Source organism: Zingiber officinale, chromosome 4B, assembly GCF_018446385.1.
Source record: "Zingiber officinale cultivar Zhangliang chromosome 4B, Zo_v1.1, whole genome shotgun sequence".
Taxonomy (NCBI): Eukaryota; Viridiplantae; Streptophyta; class Magnoliopsida; order Zingiberales; family Zingiberaceae; genus Zingiber; species Zingiber officinale.
In genome coordinates, this window is record NC_055993.1 from 115059904 (window position 1) to 115076326 (window position 16423).

At 38.4% G+C, this 16423-nt stretch overlaps 1 pseudogene; it reads left to right on the forward strand.

The window, feature by feature from the left end:
• The first annotated feature begins 14688 nt into the window (after positions 1-14688).
• On the forward strand, positions 14689-16101 carry LOC121976121 (annotated as a pseudogene).
• The last annotated feature ends 322 nt before the right edge of the window (positions 16102-16423 follow it).

The following is a 16423-nucleotide window of genomic DNA, read 5'->3' on the forward strand; positions in this document are numbered from 1 at the left end:
TGTACCAAGTCTTGGTTAGTATAGTTGTCTCCTGTTTACTACAGTTACATTTTATCCTTCTTATCTCAGGAGACTGTACGCATGATTAGTGCTAGATGTTATTTCTCTACTATGTATATCAGTTGTTACCCGCTGAGGAGTTGACTCACCCCGTGGATATTTACTATTTTCAGGCTGATGCTGTCAGGAGAGAGTTCCAGTTGTTAGTCCCCTGGAGTCCACGAGGATGTCTATTGTCTTTTGGTGTCTTTTACTAGACTATGTTGGAAACTGTATTGTTTTGATATACTTGGATTTTATATGGACATTGCCGATGGGTTTTTAATTGGAATTGTTTTACTACACGCCTGCCTAGACGGCAGAAGAGGTAAGTGGATTTTATCGTCGGTTTTGAGCTTTACGAGTGTAGTTGAGTAGGGTTGTTTTTGAGTCATATTATCCATGTTCTAGTTTGTTATCTATTTAACTGCGTGGATGACTGTGTGATGTATTTTTATTATTGTTGTTATTCCAGCCGCATGTGGCTGAGGTATATGGTGGTGTAGAAAGTTTCAGATTGTCCGCCGTACAGGGGAGATGCTGCCGAAATTTCTTCGAACAGGGACTCCTCCGGGGCGTGACACGTACAGAAGTTCGCGTGTTTGTGGGTTATCCTAGAGGAACGAAAGGTGGTTTATTTTATAGTCCTAAAGACCAGAAGGTCATTGTTAGCACAAATGCCCAATTTTTAGAAGAAGACTATATAATGGATCACAAGTCTAGTAGCAAAGTTGTTCTAGAAGAACTTAGAGATGATACGTCTACTTTAGTACTAACAGTACAAGATGAAGTACCACAAGAGACTGCAACACGTGTCACACATGATACACAACCACAGATGGTGCCTCGTCGTAGTGGGAGAGTTGTGAGGGAACCTGAGAGATTCATGTTTTTGGGAGAGTCTTCGGACTTGACCCCGGGTAAACATGAACATGATCCCCGAACATATGACGAAGCACTCCAAGATATAGATGCAGTATCTTGGCAGAAGGCAATGAATTCTGAAATAGAGTCTATGTACTCTAATAAGGTCTGGGAGCTTGTAGAACCACCTGATGGTGTAAAAGCCGTTGGATGCAAGTGGATCTACAAAAGGAAAAGAGGGACAGACGGGAAGGTAGAAACCTTCAAAGCTAGGCTTGTTGCGAAAGGGTAAACTCAGAAAGAGGGAATCGATTATGAGGAGATCTTTTCACCGGTAGCCATGCTTAAGTCTATCCGGATACTCTTATCCATTGCCGCTCATATGGATTATGAGATTTGACAAATGGATGTCAAGACAGCTTTCCTTAATGGAAGTCTTGAAGAAAACATCCATATGAAGCAACCAGAAGGGTTCATTGAAAAAGGCAAAGAGCATCTAGTGTGCAAGCTCAATCAGTCCATTTATGGACTGAAGCAAGCTTCAAGGTCTTGGAACATCCGGTTTAATGAAGTAATCCAGTCATATGGATTTATTCAGTGTCCGAGTGAGTCTTGTGTATACAAGAAGTGTAACGGAAACGTGATAGTATTTCTTGTACTATACGTAGATGATATTTTGTTAATTGGCAACAATGTCAAGGTATTATCGGACCTAAGGGTATGGTTGTCCAAACAATTTAATATGAAGGACTTAGGAGATTGTGCACACATTCTTGGGATCAAAGTTATAAGGGATCGCAAGAAAAGAATGTTGTGTCTATCCCAAGCTTCATATATAGATACAATCCTTGCTCGTTTTAGCATGCAGAATTCCAAGAAAGGTTTCTTACCTTTTAGGCATAGAGTAGCTCTATCTAAAGATATGTCTCCGAAGACATCAAAGGAGATAGAGGACATGAAAGCAGTTCCTTATGCTTTGGAAGTAGGAAGCCTTATGTATGCAATGCTGTGTACGAGACCTGATATCTGTTTTACCGTGGGCATGGTTAGCAGATATCAGAGTAACCCTGGACAAGGACATTGGACTGCAGTAAAGCATATATTAAAGTACCTGAGAAGGACTAGAGATTATATGCTAGTTTACCAAGCAGACGATTTGCTCCCTGTGGGTTACACGGATTCAGATTTCCAATCGGATAGGGACAACAGTAAGTCTACATCAGGCTATGTGTTTACTTTAGGAGGTGGAGCCATTGTATGGAGGAGTGTTAAGCAGAAATGCGTTTCAGACTCAACCATGGAAGCTGAGTATGTAGCAGCCTCTGAGGCAGCTAAAGAAGTAGTATGACTCAGGAACTTTCTAATGGACTTAGATGTGATTCCTGATTTACCCAAAATCATCACAATTTATTGTGATAATAGCGGTGCAGTTGCAAACTCGAAGGAACCACGAGCTCATAAGGCAAGTAAACATATAGAGCGCAAGTACCACCTGATACGAGATATCGTGAAGCGAGGAGAAGTTGTCATCGCCAAGATTGCATAAGCAGATAACCTGGCAGATCCTTTCACTAAGGCCCTTCCAGCAAAAGCTTTCGATTGGCATGTGGAGGGGATGGGAATCAGATGTATGGCAGCAGATATGGCAGCATAGTCATTAATATAAGTGGGAGATTGTTAGAGTGTATACTGAAAGCCTAAGCTTTTGTAAACATTTATTTTGAATAAAGAATCACATTTGGTCAAATTATCTACATTTGTTTGTAGTTGTTCAATTAATTTATATTGTAGATAACATAGTATGTGGTGTCACATACAGAAGATAATGTTATCAGTACCTTATAAATTATAAACAGTAGCTCACGACTAAAATGGAAAGGAACAAACCATTGGAAGGTCGTAGTATAATTAGGTATTAGTTTATCTTAACTATATAATTACACTAGTACACTTAGAGTGTATTGAGTAGAATCATCAGAGGTCGTTTCTTTTATACTAACTTTATAAAGGAACAAAGACCTTAGTTATTATGGAAGTGTGTGCTCTTAATCCTAATATAATAGCAAGCACATATATTTGATATTTATTTCTTTAATTTATCAATGGGTGAGATTTAGTTCGATAAATCAATAAGCCCGATAAGTTGGGAAATGATATCACTTATAGTGTGTGTTGTTGATTATAGAAAGAAACTGTGTCCTAGTAATCTAGGTTGATAATGTCCTCAAAAGGAGCTCATAAGGATTGTCATGTTAAACCCTGCAGGTGGACTTAGTTCGACATGACGATAAGGTTGAGTGGTGCTACTCTTGGACTAAAATATTAATTAAATGAGTTGTCAGTAACTCACTTAATTAGTGGACATTCGATATCTTAAACACAGGGAGACTAACACACTCATAATAAGAAGGAGCCCAAAAATGTAATTTGGGATTGGTGCGGTAGTTCAATAATAGTTCTCTAGTGGAATGAATTGTTATTGATAAAATTAAGTTGTGTGTTCGGGGCGAACACGGGATGCTTAATTTTATCGGGAGACCAAAACCAATTCCTCCTCTCGGTCCCTATCGTAGCCTCTTATTTATAGAGTACTATACCCACCTTCATACCCATATTGTAGGGGCCGGCCAAGCTAGCTTGAGGACCAAGCTAGGGCCGGCCAAGCCTTGATCCATGGGTGGCCGGCCCTAGCTTGAACCCAAGCTTAGGTGGCCGGCCCTATTAAATTAGAAAAGAATTTAAATTTTAAATTTTTCTTATATGGAAGATATAATTTATTGGAGAGATTAAAAATTAAAATATCTCTTTTATAAGTTTCTACAAAAGATTAAAGAAAGAGATTAAATCTCTTTCCTTATTTGTAGATTGGAAGGATATTTTATTTTTCTTCTTTGTAAATTATTCACATGTTGAAAAATTAAAATTATAGAAATTTCTTTTTATCAACCATGAAGGGATTTTAAAAGGAAATTTTATTTTTTAGAATTTCTGAAGATAAATAAGGAATTTTAATTGTTGATTGAAAATTGCCTTGTTTGCTCTCCATGAGGTGGCTGACCATGATATGATTTAATAGGAAATTTTATTTAATTTTTCTTAATTAATTCATGTCAAGGAAAGTTAAGAAAATTTTATTGTAATTAAATTTCCTTATTTGCCAAAGCTAAGGATTATAAAAGAGGGGGTTTTGGGAGCCTTCAAGGTGAACAACCTCTATTATTTTCTCCCTCTTTTCTTCCTTGGTGTGGCCGGCACTTCCTTTCTCTTCTCTCCATCCTTGTGGCCGAAACTCCCTTCACTCTTGGAGATCAAGTGGTGGCCGGATTCTAGCTTGGAGAAGAAGGAGAGAAAGCTTGCATCCCTTGGAGCTTGGTTGGTGGAATCTCTTCATCCTTGGAGGTGCTCTTGTTGTGGCCGAACCTTGCACGGAGAAGAAGAAGGTGCTTTGGTGGTATCTCATCTCGGAAGATTGTTGCCCACACAACGTCCGAGGTTAGAAGAGGAATACGGTAGAATACCTAGAGGTTTTTGCTTGCAAAAGAAAAGGTATACTAGTATTTAATTTCCGCATCATACTAGTTTTATCTTCATGTAAAAATACCAAATACAAGAGGCATGCGATTCTAGTATTTCGAATTAGTTTTCGATGTTGTATTCTTTTATTTTTCTTTTCCTTATGATTTGATTGTTCTTTTTGGTTGACCTAAAGTTATTTAAGGAAATTAAATATTAGCTTTCCATAAAAGGCTTTGCCTATGCGGTGGTAGTTGTTCTCATATCCAAGAAGGCCATGTGCCTCGCCATGCAGTCCTGGAAGCCAATTCTGGAAATTAATATTTAATGGAATTAATAACCTAGGTGATTTGGATCGAACGTGTTAAGTTCCGCAGGAGATCCAAGTCTAAACCTAAAAGAACAAGTAAATTAAACTTTGGATCAAACGTGTTAAGTTCCGCAGGCGATCCAAGTTTAATTTAAAAGAACACATGGTAGCTAGGAAAGGTTCAGACCTTTGTACAAAATTTTTATACCACCGTTAGGTTTTCCGAGTAGCAACCAACACTAGCTTCACTCACTAGGTCTTTCCATCTGCCTGGCTTCACTCACCAGGACTTTCACCTAGCTTCACTCACTAGGATTTCCTTCTACCTAACTTCCCAGTTAGGACTTTCCAGTCAAGTATCTAGTCAATCTTGACCTACTTGACTCTTCTTCACACATGAACAATTGCACCTGCAATCTTTGTATATTGACTACATGTATTGTCAAATATCGAAACCACAACATCAAGACTCGAGCTTGACTCAATTCAAGCTCAGTCAACACGGTCAACCTTGACCTGGGGAATATTGCACCAACAATCTCCCCCTTTTTGATGTTTGACAATACCTTCTTTAAGTTAGGCTAATCCCATAGCCTCAACCTTTTTCATGCCACTAGGTAATGAAAACGTAAGTTAAACCCTACATCTCCCCCTAAGAGGGTAAACTCCCTCTTAGATAATGAAGGTCGAACTTAAACCCTTTCATTCTCCCCCTATTGGCACACATCAAAATAATTCCCATCTTTGGGCACACATAAAAAACAGCAAACTCTCCCCCTAAAGAGTTACCTAACTTTGTTCACAACTTCACTTGTTGCTCACAATCCGATAATGAAGGTCCCATACCCTTCACTATCATTAAATGCTCATCCTTGAGCAGACACCACTTGAATAACGAAGATATTCACTCTCCATTATTTTCAAATGCTCAACCTTGAGCATTTCCGCGAAAGAAGGTTAACCACCTTCCAAGGTGTATGAAAAGTATTTTTCATGTCCTTAAAGAGTAACTCCCTCTAAATATATGCACAAAACTTCTGTCATTGCACCAACAATGACTTGGAATCACTAAACCTTTAGGAAACCCAAAATTAGAAGTTTTGAGGTTCAAAATTCAATATTGAAACAAAACCTCAACCTAAACTTCGACTTAGTCTTCCTTAACCAATCCATCCTTGTTTTCATCATGAAAACTCCCCCTAAATGTATACAAATGTGTGTTGAGGGGCAAGGAATGGTTACCTAGACTAAAAGGGATTCAAAATGCTGAAATCAGACTTTCCCAGCCGAAATCAGCATCCCCAATCGATTGGAGTTGGGTCCCAATCGATTGAACCCTGCTGAATCGATCCACTGATCGATTCAGACTGCGTGGATCGATCGGCTGATCGATCCAGCGAGCTTCTGCTCGCGAGAATTGCCTTCTCAATCGATCGCCTGATCGATTGAGGCACTCCAATCGATCCACTGATCGATTGAAGCTCTGAAATTGCTGAAATTTCATTTCAGTCAATTTCAGAAACCCCTAGAAAATTCTACAAAATCCCAAAAATCGTGAAAATTATTATAGAAATTATTTAGGGCATATATTATCATGGAAAAATAGTTTTCTATGAAAATACATTCTATTTTCAAAGATTGACACAAACTTGAAAACTTGTAAAAACTTTAGTGTTTTCTTCAAGTTTGTGCTCAACTATTCAATGATGATTACTATCAAAAGATAGCCTTCACCAAGGTTTTCCAAAAGCATTTTAAAATTATTTTCAAAACCAATATCCAACCATGTTCCTTGGGCTCAATGCACATGACTTGTTCATTAGCTTTCCCAATGATTGAAAAACACATAACTATGTGTTTGATGAACCTAAAAACTCAAAAGAATGCACTAAATCAACATCTTGAGTTTTGTTCATCATCCTAACATCTCACTTGTATTTAATGTGTACTAAAACACATACAAGTCACCTTATAGTTCTTTAGTGAGATGTAAACTTTGGTTTTGCCCTTAATCTAGGGATCATGCATATCTATCTATGCATTTTGAGTTGTAAACATCCACCAAGAATGTTATTTGTTAATAAATGCCATTAGTCCTTAATTTACAAGGAATAAAATAATGCATGATGATGTTATGGCATACATCAAAAAGAAATAATTTTCAAAAGGAAATATCCTATAACTACATGATGTATGTATGACATGTCATGTTATTTTTGTGGTTTTCATAATAAAATATGAATGTAAAAATAAATATGATGTCATGACATATGATGAGCAAATAAGGCATGACAATTTGGCATAAATAAAATACCTAGGTTGTCTACCTAAGTGTCTTTAAGCCTTAGCTAAATTAAGATTTAAAACCTAGATTGCCCACTATTTCCCAAGAAAATGCCAAAATTGAATTTTGGCATTTCTTTTGATTTTCCTAATATTGTACCAATTTAAATTAAACATATTCCTCAAAATTTTTGGCACAATTTACTCTTTTAAAGAGTGACCAACTTAATTTAAGGCATGACTTGCCTTTAATTTCCCAAGAACATGCCAAAATCCCAACTTGGTAGTTCTTATGATTTTCCCAATTTGTGTCACTTAAAATATCATCCAATTTATCAAATTGTGACACAGTTTACTCTTATAAAAGTAAATAAAAATTCTTTTCATTTTCAAAGGTTAACAATAACCTTGAAAATGCTCCCCGAATGTCAACTTCATCAAAGTTGGGTTAACTATATACCCTTCTAATCGGAGTTAACACTCTCTAACCCATCTATGGGGTAGAGAAAATGCTTCTAGGAACCCAAAACCTATTGGTGCTCCTTGGGTGCTCTAGGTATTCACTAGGGATAACCTCCCTAGATACCTTCCTCGTGGCCTTGTTAGGCTTCTTAGAAGCCTTGGTCACACTTTCTAGGTCAACCCTAGGGATTTCTTCCCTTGTGACCTTTTTAGTGACTTTGTTAGACTTCTTAGAAGTCTTAGTCACCTTAGTTGCAAAAATACTCCTAGGGATAACTTCCCTTGTACTTTTGACTTGACCCTTAGACTTAGACTCGGTTTCATAGCTATATGGAACCCTATGGTAAGAAATTACATCCTTCTTAGACTTAAGTTTATATCCCAAACCTTTATGGCCATTGGATGGCTTTTGTTGTCCTAAACCTAGGTTTTGCTCATTTTTCCCTTTTAGGATATTTTCAATCCTTTTTAGGGTCTTTTCCATTTTATCAAGCCTTGATCTCAAGACTTGATTTTCTATCATTAAATCCTTAGTTTTTGGTTTTTCATTAAGTCCATGAGCATTTCTATTTCTAGGCTTATAACTAAAATTCTTAGAGTTATTGCCTAAATTCTTATCTACCTTCCTAACCCTAGGTGTGGTAGTTTTAGCATGAAGAGACATATGATTTCCCTTAATGCTATCATGCTTTCTATGTTTATGGTAAATAGCATTAAAATGATATAAATTTGAAACAACATGCTTTTTACCATTATTTAAAGGGGTAGGCTCAATAAATGATACATTTCTTTTTTACCTTGGAGGCTCCCCCTTGAGTTGTGCTTCCTCTATGAGCCTTGACCGTTTTCTTCCCCTTGGGACATTGGCTCCTATAATGTCCCTTTTGGTTGCACAAGAAGCACACGATATGCTCCTTGCTCTTCTTTGTTCCGGGGGCGATCTCTTTGGTCTTCTCCTTACCCTTTTGTGCCACTTGACTCTTTTTCTTGGCCAATTTAGGGCATTTGCTCTTATAATGTCCATGCTCCCTACACTCAAAATATATGATATGATTTTTATTATTAACAATTAAAATTGGTATACCTTTGCTTGTAGGGATGACATCTTCTTCTTTTGATCCGGAGGTAGAGGCTTCCTCTTGATCCGACAATGATGCTCCTCCAATAGATTTGACTTGACTTGTGGAGGTGGAAGCTTCTTCATCCTCTTCTTCTCTTGACCCGGATGTGGAGACTTCTCCTTCTTCTTGATCCGGTGTCAATGAAAGTTGCTCCCCCTCAATCCTAGAGGTGGAGGCTTCTTCATCTTCGTCTTGTATAATAAACAAAGAGTATGCTCCCTCTTTGTCCTTTTCATTGTACTCCTTTGAAGATGAAGCTTCTTGGACTTTTTCTTCGGAAGTTGAGCATCTCTCAACCTCGGAGTCCTCTTCCTCTTGGTCTTGATCCAATGAGTCACCCTCTTTGGATTCTTCTTGAATTTGTGCAGTGGAGGGGATCTCATGAATCTTTGCCAACTTGCTCCAAAGCTCCTTGGCATCCTTGAAATCTCCAACTTGAGCCAAAATATTGCTTCGCAATAAATTGACCAAAAGTTTGGTCACTTTATCATTTGCCTTGCTCCTTTGAACTTGTTCTTGGCTCTATTTGCTCTTCTTTAGAAATTTGTCCTTGGAATTTGTTGGAGCCTCAAAACCTTCCATTAGAGCAAACCATTGCTCTATCTCCATCATCAAGAAATGCTCGATCCTTGATTTCCAAAGATCGAAGCTTGTTGAAATAAATGATGGAGGCACCCATGTATCGAATCCAAGTCCGTCTTGGAATTCCATTGAAGTTGAGCTTGATAAAATATTTGACTTGAAGAATTTTGCTCCAACTTCTTCACCCTCTAGCACTTTTCCCTTTCCGGCGATAATTCTGGTGAAGAGCAACCTTGCTCTGATACCACTTGTTGGGACCGATTATGTAGCTAGAAGGAGGGGTGAATAGCTCGGTGCGCTCGTCGTGCTCTTCGTTGTTTGTTTCTTCAAGGATGTTCAGCGGAAAAATACAAGAAACAAAACATACAATGCTAGCACTAAGGATTTACTTGGTATCCACCTTACAAGAGGTGACTAATACAAGGATTCACGCACTCACACACCCTCCACTATGAATAACACTCCTTTATGGTTACTACCAAAGGCGGAGAAGCCCTACAAGTTCACACTACAAGAAGAAAGGGAAAGGGAACAAAATACAAGCAGAAGCTTACAAGTTTGCATAAGGAAACCCTAACCCTAACTTTCTTCTTCAGCTGTAGATCCGCCTCTTGACTTGGAAGAACCTCTAAGAACCTTCAAGAACTGGCGATCTGAACTTTGTGGAGAAGCTGTGGAGTTGCTGTGAAGATCTGAAATGAAATCTCGAAGTTCTACCGAAGGAATCGAATGCCTACAGCTAAATATGATGCCAACGGTCGGATCCCGATCGATTGGATTGCTCCCAATCGATCGGGGAGGCTTTGGATCGATCGGCTGATCGATCCAGAGCTCCTCTGTGCTCTCGGTAATTGCCTGGATCGATCGGATGATCGATCCAGGGCTTATCGCGCGAAATCGCAGCTCCCAATCGATCCACTGATCGATTGGGGGCTCTGGATCGATCGACCGATCGATCTAGCGCTGTTCTGTGCGATCGTGCACTCATCCCAATCGATCCACTGATCGATTAGGAGGAGGCTTGTCACGAAGACTCGCCCAATCGATCGGTCGATCGATTGGGTATGAGCCAATCGATCGGCTGATCGATCCAGCTCATGATTTCTCCCAAAATCAAGTCTAAAGCCTCCTAAACCAACATCTGGTCAACCATGACCTGTTGGTTCATCGTGCCTAGCATCCGGTCACCTTTGACCTGCTAGGACACCCTCACCAAGTGTCCGGTCAATCCCTTTGACCCACTTGAACTTCCACCAGATGTCTGGTCAACCTTGACCCATCTAGATTTCCTCGTGCCAAGTATCCGGTCAATCCCTTTGACCTACTTGGACTTCCCAACACCAGACGTCCTATCATCCTTGATCCATCTGGATTTCCTCGTGCCAAGTATCCGGTCAATCCCTTTGACCTACTTGGACTTCCCAACACCAGATGCCCGATCATCCTTGAACCATCTGGATTTCCTCGCCTGACTTCACTCACCAGGACTTCCCTTCTGCCTAGCTTCACTCACTAGGTCTTTCACCTGGCTTCACTCACCAGGATTTCCTTCTGCCTAGCTTCACTCACTAGGTCTTTCACCTGGCTTCACTCACCAGGATTTCCTTCTGCCTAGCTTCACTCACTAAGTCTTTCCATCTGCCTGGCTTCACTCACCAGGACTTTCCAGTCAAGTATCCAGTCAATCTTGACCTACTTGACTCTTCTTCACACATGAACAATTGCACCTGCAATCTTCATGTATTGACTACATGTATTGTCAAACATCGAAACCACAACATCAAGACTCAAGCTTGACTCAATTCAAGCTCAGTCAACACGGTCAACCTTGACCTAGGGAATATTGCACCAACACCTCTGCCCTCAATGAATTTGACTTTTTTGTTTTGAAAAAAAAATCTATATCTATTAGAGAGATCATAAAATTTATAACCACTTGACTTTTCAAAGTAACCTACAAAATTACAACTAGCAATCCTTGAATCCAATTTTTTTTCATTTGTCCTGTAAGACCCAACCTCAGCTAGACAATTCCAAATGTGTAAATGCATAATGCTAGGCATTCCACTAGTCCACACCTCGCATAGGGTTTTAGTTACTATCTTACTTGGTACTCTATTAAGTAGATAACCTGCAATCTTGAGTGTCTCACCCCACAAAGACTTTGATAAAGAAGTAAAAGTCATCATACTTCTCATAATGTCTATTAGGGTACGTTTGCATCGGTCAGCTACACTATTTTAACTAGGAGTACTAAACATGGTATATGAAGGCATAGCTCCACTATTAGTAAGGTAATTCGTAAAATGTCCTGAACATTATTTACCTAATCCATTATATCAACCGTAATATTCACCTCCACGATCGGATTGACAACCTTAATTTTCTTATCTAGTTGATTTTCAACTTCATCTTTGAAAATTTTGAACATGCCTAAATATTGCAACTTCTCATGAATAATTACAAATAGCTGACTCAAGAGTAGTCATCTATGAAACCAATAAAATATGTGTGTTCATTATAAGATACCTCAGGGAATGGTCTATAAATGTTCGTATGTATCAGCTCCAAAATATCACTACAATGACTAGTCCTCTTAATCCTTTTGTTAGTGAGTTTCCCCTTAACACACCCTATGCAGACATCAAAATCTGACATGTCAAGAGAATAAAAAATTCCATGTGACATTAACCTTTCTAGGTGTTGTTTAAATATATGTCCTAAACGCTTATGTCACAATATGGAAGAATTATTAGCAATGAATTTGTGTTTCGTATCTATACTATACATAATCACATTATCAACCGTAGGAGTTAAGATGTTTAATTTATACAACTTATCAACTAAGGAATCATTGTCAACCACCATTGAATTTAAAAAATATACTAAATATTTTATTTCTAAATGAACAAGAATAACCTGATTTGTACAAACTGTTGGATCGTTACCCACATGAGAGGGGGGCGAGGGTGAATCACGTGGGTTTAAAAACTTTTGGGCTTATATATAAATCAGGTTGGGTTAAGGTTAAGTTTTTAACGATCTTACGGGATTATTTTTATTTCTATTTTTCATTTTCTTCTAAAAGTTTGATTTAGTTTAGGGGTATTTTGGTCATTTATTTTTTTTCTTTTTTACTTATGTCAAAGGGGGGTTAAGTGTAGTTTTTTAAATAGAAGGGGGGGGGGGGGGGGGGGTACAAAATGCAACCTGCTATAAAATGTAAGGGGGTTTAAAGTTATTAACCCTTAAATTTTAGTCAATTTACCGTATCACACATTCGAGTTTAAAAATGTCAAAAACCCACGACTGACTTTCATATTAGCAGAAAAGCCTGTTTATATTTGGAAAAATTTGCATGCAATCCCTATTGACAAATAAATCTTTGCATGCAGTTTCCATTCATAAAAATCTTTATTTTCACTCCCTAGTCAAACATATTTACCTAATTACCCATGATACTTTTAGGTATAAAAAGTCCGAAATCAGTATACTTCCTCTTAAATTCAGTACATTAAATTAGAATCTAGTATATTTTTTATCAAATTGAGTATGATTCTTTTTTCACCTTAATTGGATAGAAAATATACTAGATTTTCTTTAAATAATACTCAATTGGATGAAAAATATACTAGATTTTCTTTAAATAGTAAATGATGTTGAATTTATAAGGAATTATATTAAGCATGAAAAAAGTATGTTCAATTTAATAGAAAATATACTCAATTCTAGTTTAATGTACTGAATTTAATAGGAATTATACTTATTTTTAGACTATTTGTATCGAAAAAATATGAAGATTAATTTTGATAGAAAATGTACTCGATTCTAGTATAAAATATTGGATTCTAGTGTAAAGTGTTGAATTTAACCAGAAATATACTCGTTTTTAGACTTTTAATATCTAAAAAATTTGAGGGGCAATTTAGGTAACAATATTTGCATGAACGAGTTGAAACAAGTAATGTTTTACATGCAGGAAGTGGAAACAAAATTTTTTATGATTGAGGATTGCATGCAAAATTATGATTATGATTAAGAATTTTTCTCTATTTTACCGTTTATATTTTCTATATTTTTTAATTTCTTTTTGACAATAACATTTAGAAAAAAAAACCATTTAGACAATCATAGTGTGAGCAACATGCTCACAGGAGATCATGACCATCAGACCCTATCGCCAACGAGCGGCCGCGATTTCACTGACTGCAAAATGACTGCCATGGTCGTGGGCTGACGCGACCTGTAATGGCCAAGGGGCCGAAAGTGGCGATGGTCCCGCCACGAGCTATAGCCTTCTTCAGAACAATGCGTAGAGATATTTCCAAAAATATGTGTAGTTTTTTTTAAAGTAAATTGAAGAAAAATCTTTATCCATTCTAACAAATTTTATTTTCACTCCACTCTGTATATAAAATTTTATTATTTCAAATTTCTAAATATTGTTATTTAATTATCTTTTATATTTTTTATATAAAAAATTTAAAAATAAATATATATTTTTTAAAATTTAACACTATAAATTAAAATCGAATATATTTTTTATTAAATTGATGATAATTTTTTTCTATTTAATATAATTATTATTAAATTCAGTATCATTTGAAAAGAATTTAATATATTTTTTATATAATTGAGGATCATTTAAAAAATCATGATCAATTTATTAGAAAATATATTAAATTTTAATTTAATATGTTAAATTAAAAATAAATTATATTTATTTTTAAAATTTTTATATAAAAATATAAAGAATAATTAAATAAAAATTGATTTTTATTATATTTAATTAGGGAGTAAATATAAATTTTTTAAAATATTTAAGGCTGTACGTAAAATTTAAATTATGACGGAGGAGTTAGGGTAAATTTTTCCTTTTTTTAATCATGTATTCAGATATTATTCAATCGTCAAGTAAATTAAAAAAATACAACGGTTCGTGACGTGACAGATCATCAGACCCACTTCTAGCGAGATGTGTCCTGCTATTTTGAGATTAGAATGCATTTTATGAAATATTTGGATAAATTATTTTATGCTTAAATTAATTTTTATGAACATGGGGTGTCTGTATTTCGATTTCAGTGCTTAGAGTTTTTTTAATCATGTATTCAGATCTTCAGATCTTATCCAATCATCGAGTAAATTCAAAAAAAAAATTGAACAGATCTCTAAATTTAATTATTATTATTATTATTATCAATATTAATAATAATATTATTATTAATATTTTTAAAAATTTTAATATTACTATTAACACTATTATTAATATTTTTTAAAAATTTATTATTATTTAATAATAATAATAATAATAATAATAATATTTGGAAGATAAAGATAATATTTTTCATATCCATCATCTTCATTTCAAATTTTTCCCACAGCAGCCCGAATCCAAGGAAAAAATTACCAGAGTGGCTCCACCCTTGGGTAAGCCTCATGGCGAGCGGGTGCACTAAACCGAACACAGCCGACGTGCCACATTATCCGTCCCCTACTCTTCTTTTCATTGTCTATAAATTCCCATAAGTAGTAGATTCCGGCAAGCGGCGGTGCAGCGGTAGGTATACACACACGTATATTACGATGGCCAAAGTCCAGGAGATCCGACGGAGTCAGCGGGCGGAGGGTCCGGCGGCGGTTCTGGCCATCGGCACGGCCACTCCAGCCAACGTCGTCTACCAGGCTGATTACGCGGACTACTACTTCCGCATGACCAAGAGCGAGCACCTCACTGAGCTCAAGGCGAAGTTTAAAAGAATGTGTACGTTCGTTGCTACTATTTTTCATTCATATGTTTATTTTGTTATTATATGAATATAATTATTTCTAGTTCAGGCGACAAGTCGATGATACGGAAGCGATACATGCACCTGACGGAGGAGATGCTGAGTGAGAACCCGAATATGTGCGCGTACATGGAGCCGTCGCTGGACGAGCGGCAGGATATCGCGGTGGTGGAAGTGCCGAAGCTGGGGAAGGAGGCGGCGGCGAAGGCCATCAAGGAATGGGGGCAGCCCAAATCCAAGATCACTCACCTCATCTTCTGCACCACCTCCGGCGTAGACATGCCGGGCGCCGACTACCAGATCACCAAGCTCCTCGGCCTCCGCCCCTCGGTAAACCGCTTCATGATGTACCAGCAAGGTTGCTTCGGCGGCGGCACGGTGCTCCGCCTGGCCAAGGACCTGGCGGAGAACAACCGCGGCGCGCGCGTGCTGGTGGTGTGCTCCGAGATCACGGCTGTGACGTTCCGCGGGCCGTCGGAGTCGCACCTGGACAACCTGGTGGGGCAGGCTCTGTTCGGAGACGGAGCAGGGGCGGTGATCGTGGGGGCGGACCCGCACCTGGAAACAGAGCGGCCTCTGTTCGAGCTGGTGTCGGCGAGCCAGACGATCCTGCCGGACTCGGAGGGGGCCATCGGCGGGCACCTGCGGGAGGTGGGACTCACCTTCCACCTGCTCAAGGACGTGCCGGGGCTCATCTCCAAGAACATCGAGAAGAGCCTGGTGGAGGCGTTGCGCCGCTGGGGATCGACGACTGGAACTCCATTTTCTGGATTGCCCACCCGGGGGGGCCCGCCATCCTGGACCAGGTCGAGGCCAAGCTGGCGCTGGAGAAGGAGAAGATGACGGCGACGCGGCAGGTGCTCAGCGAGTATGGCAACATGTCCAGCGTCTGCGGTCTGTTCATTCTGGACGAGATGCGGCGCAAGTCGGCGGAGGAGGGGAAGGCCACCACCGGCGAGGGTTTCAACTGGGGCGTCCTCTTAGGCTTCGGCCCTGGAATCACCGTCGAGACCGTCGTCTTGCACAGCAAGCCGATCAATTGTTAATTACTACAATGGATCTTGGCATTATATATGTATGTTTTTCCGTTATGCTTTTTCTAATAATTAGATCTATGATGCAATCTGCGTTCTATTCAGGAACCCTTTGTACGGGCTCGATTTACTGGTTAGTCGGTGAAAAGTCTATTTGTATTTCAGAAGGTTAAAAAGTCTAGATTCACCGAAAAGAGTAAAACCTTTGGCCAGAGATATTTGTCGGAAATTATCTCTCTTTTATAGGATTTATTGGTTTGGTTAAAGATTATCAGGGCTGACTTAGTTGTTAAGTACATGAAATTTCATCACGCTCCCATCCACACTTTCAATTTGAATTACTGTTGAACTCCACTTGGGACGGTCGGTATCACGTTTTTTAAAAGAAAGAATCTTATTAGATGACTCGACCTAACTAGACCTGTT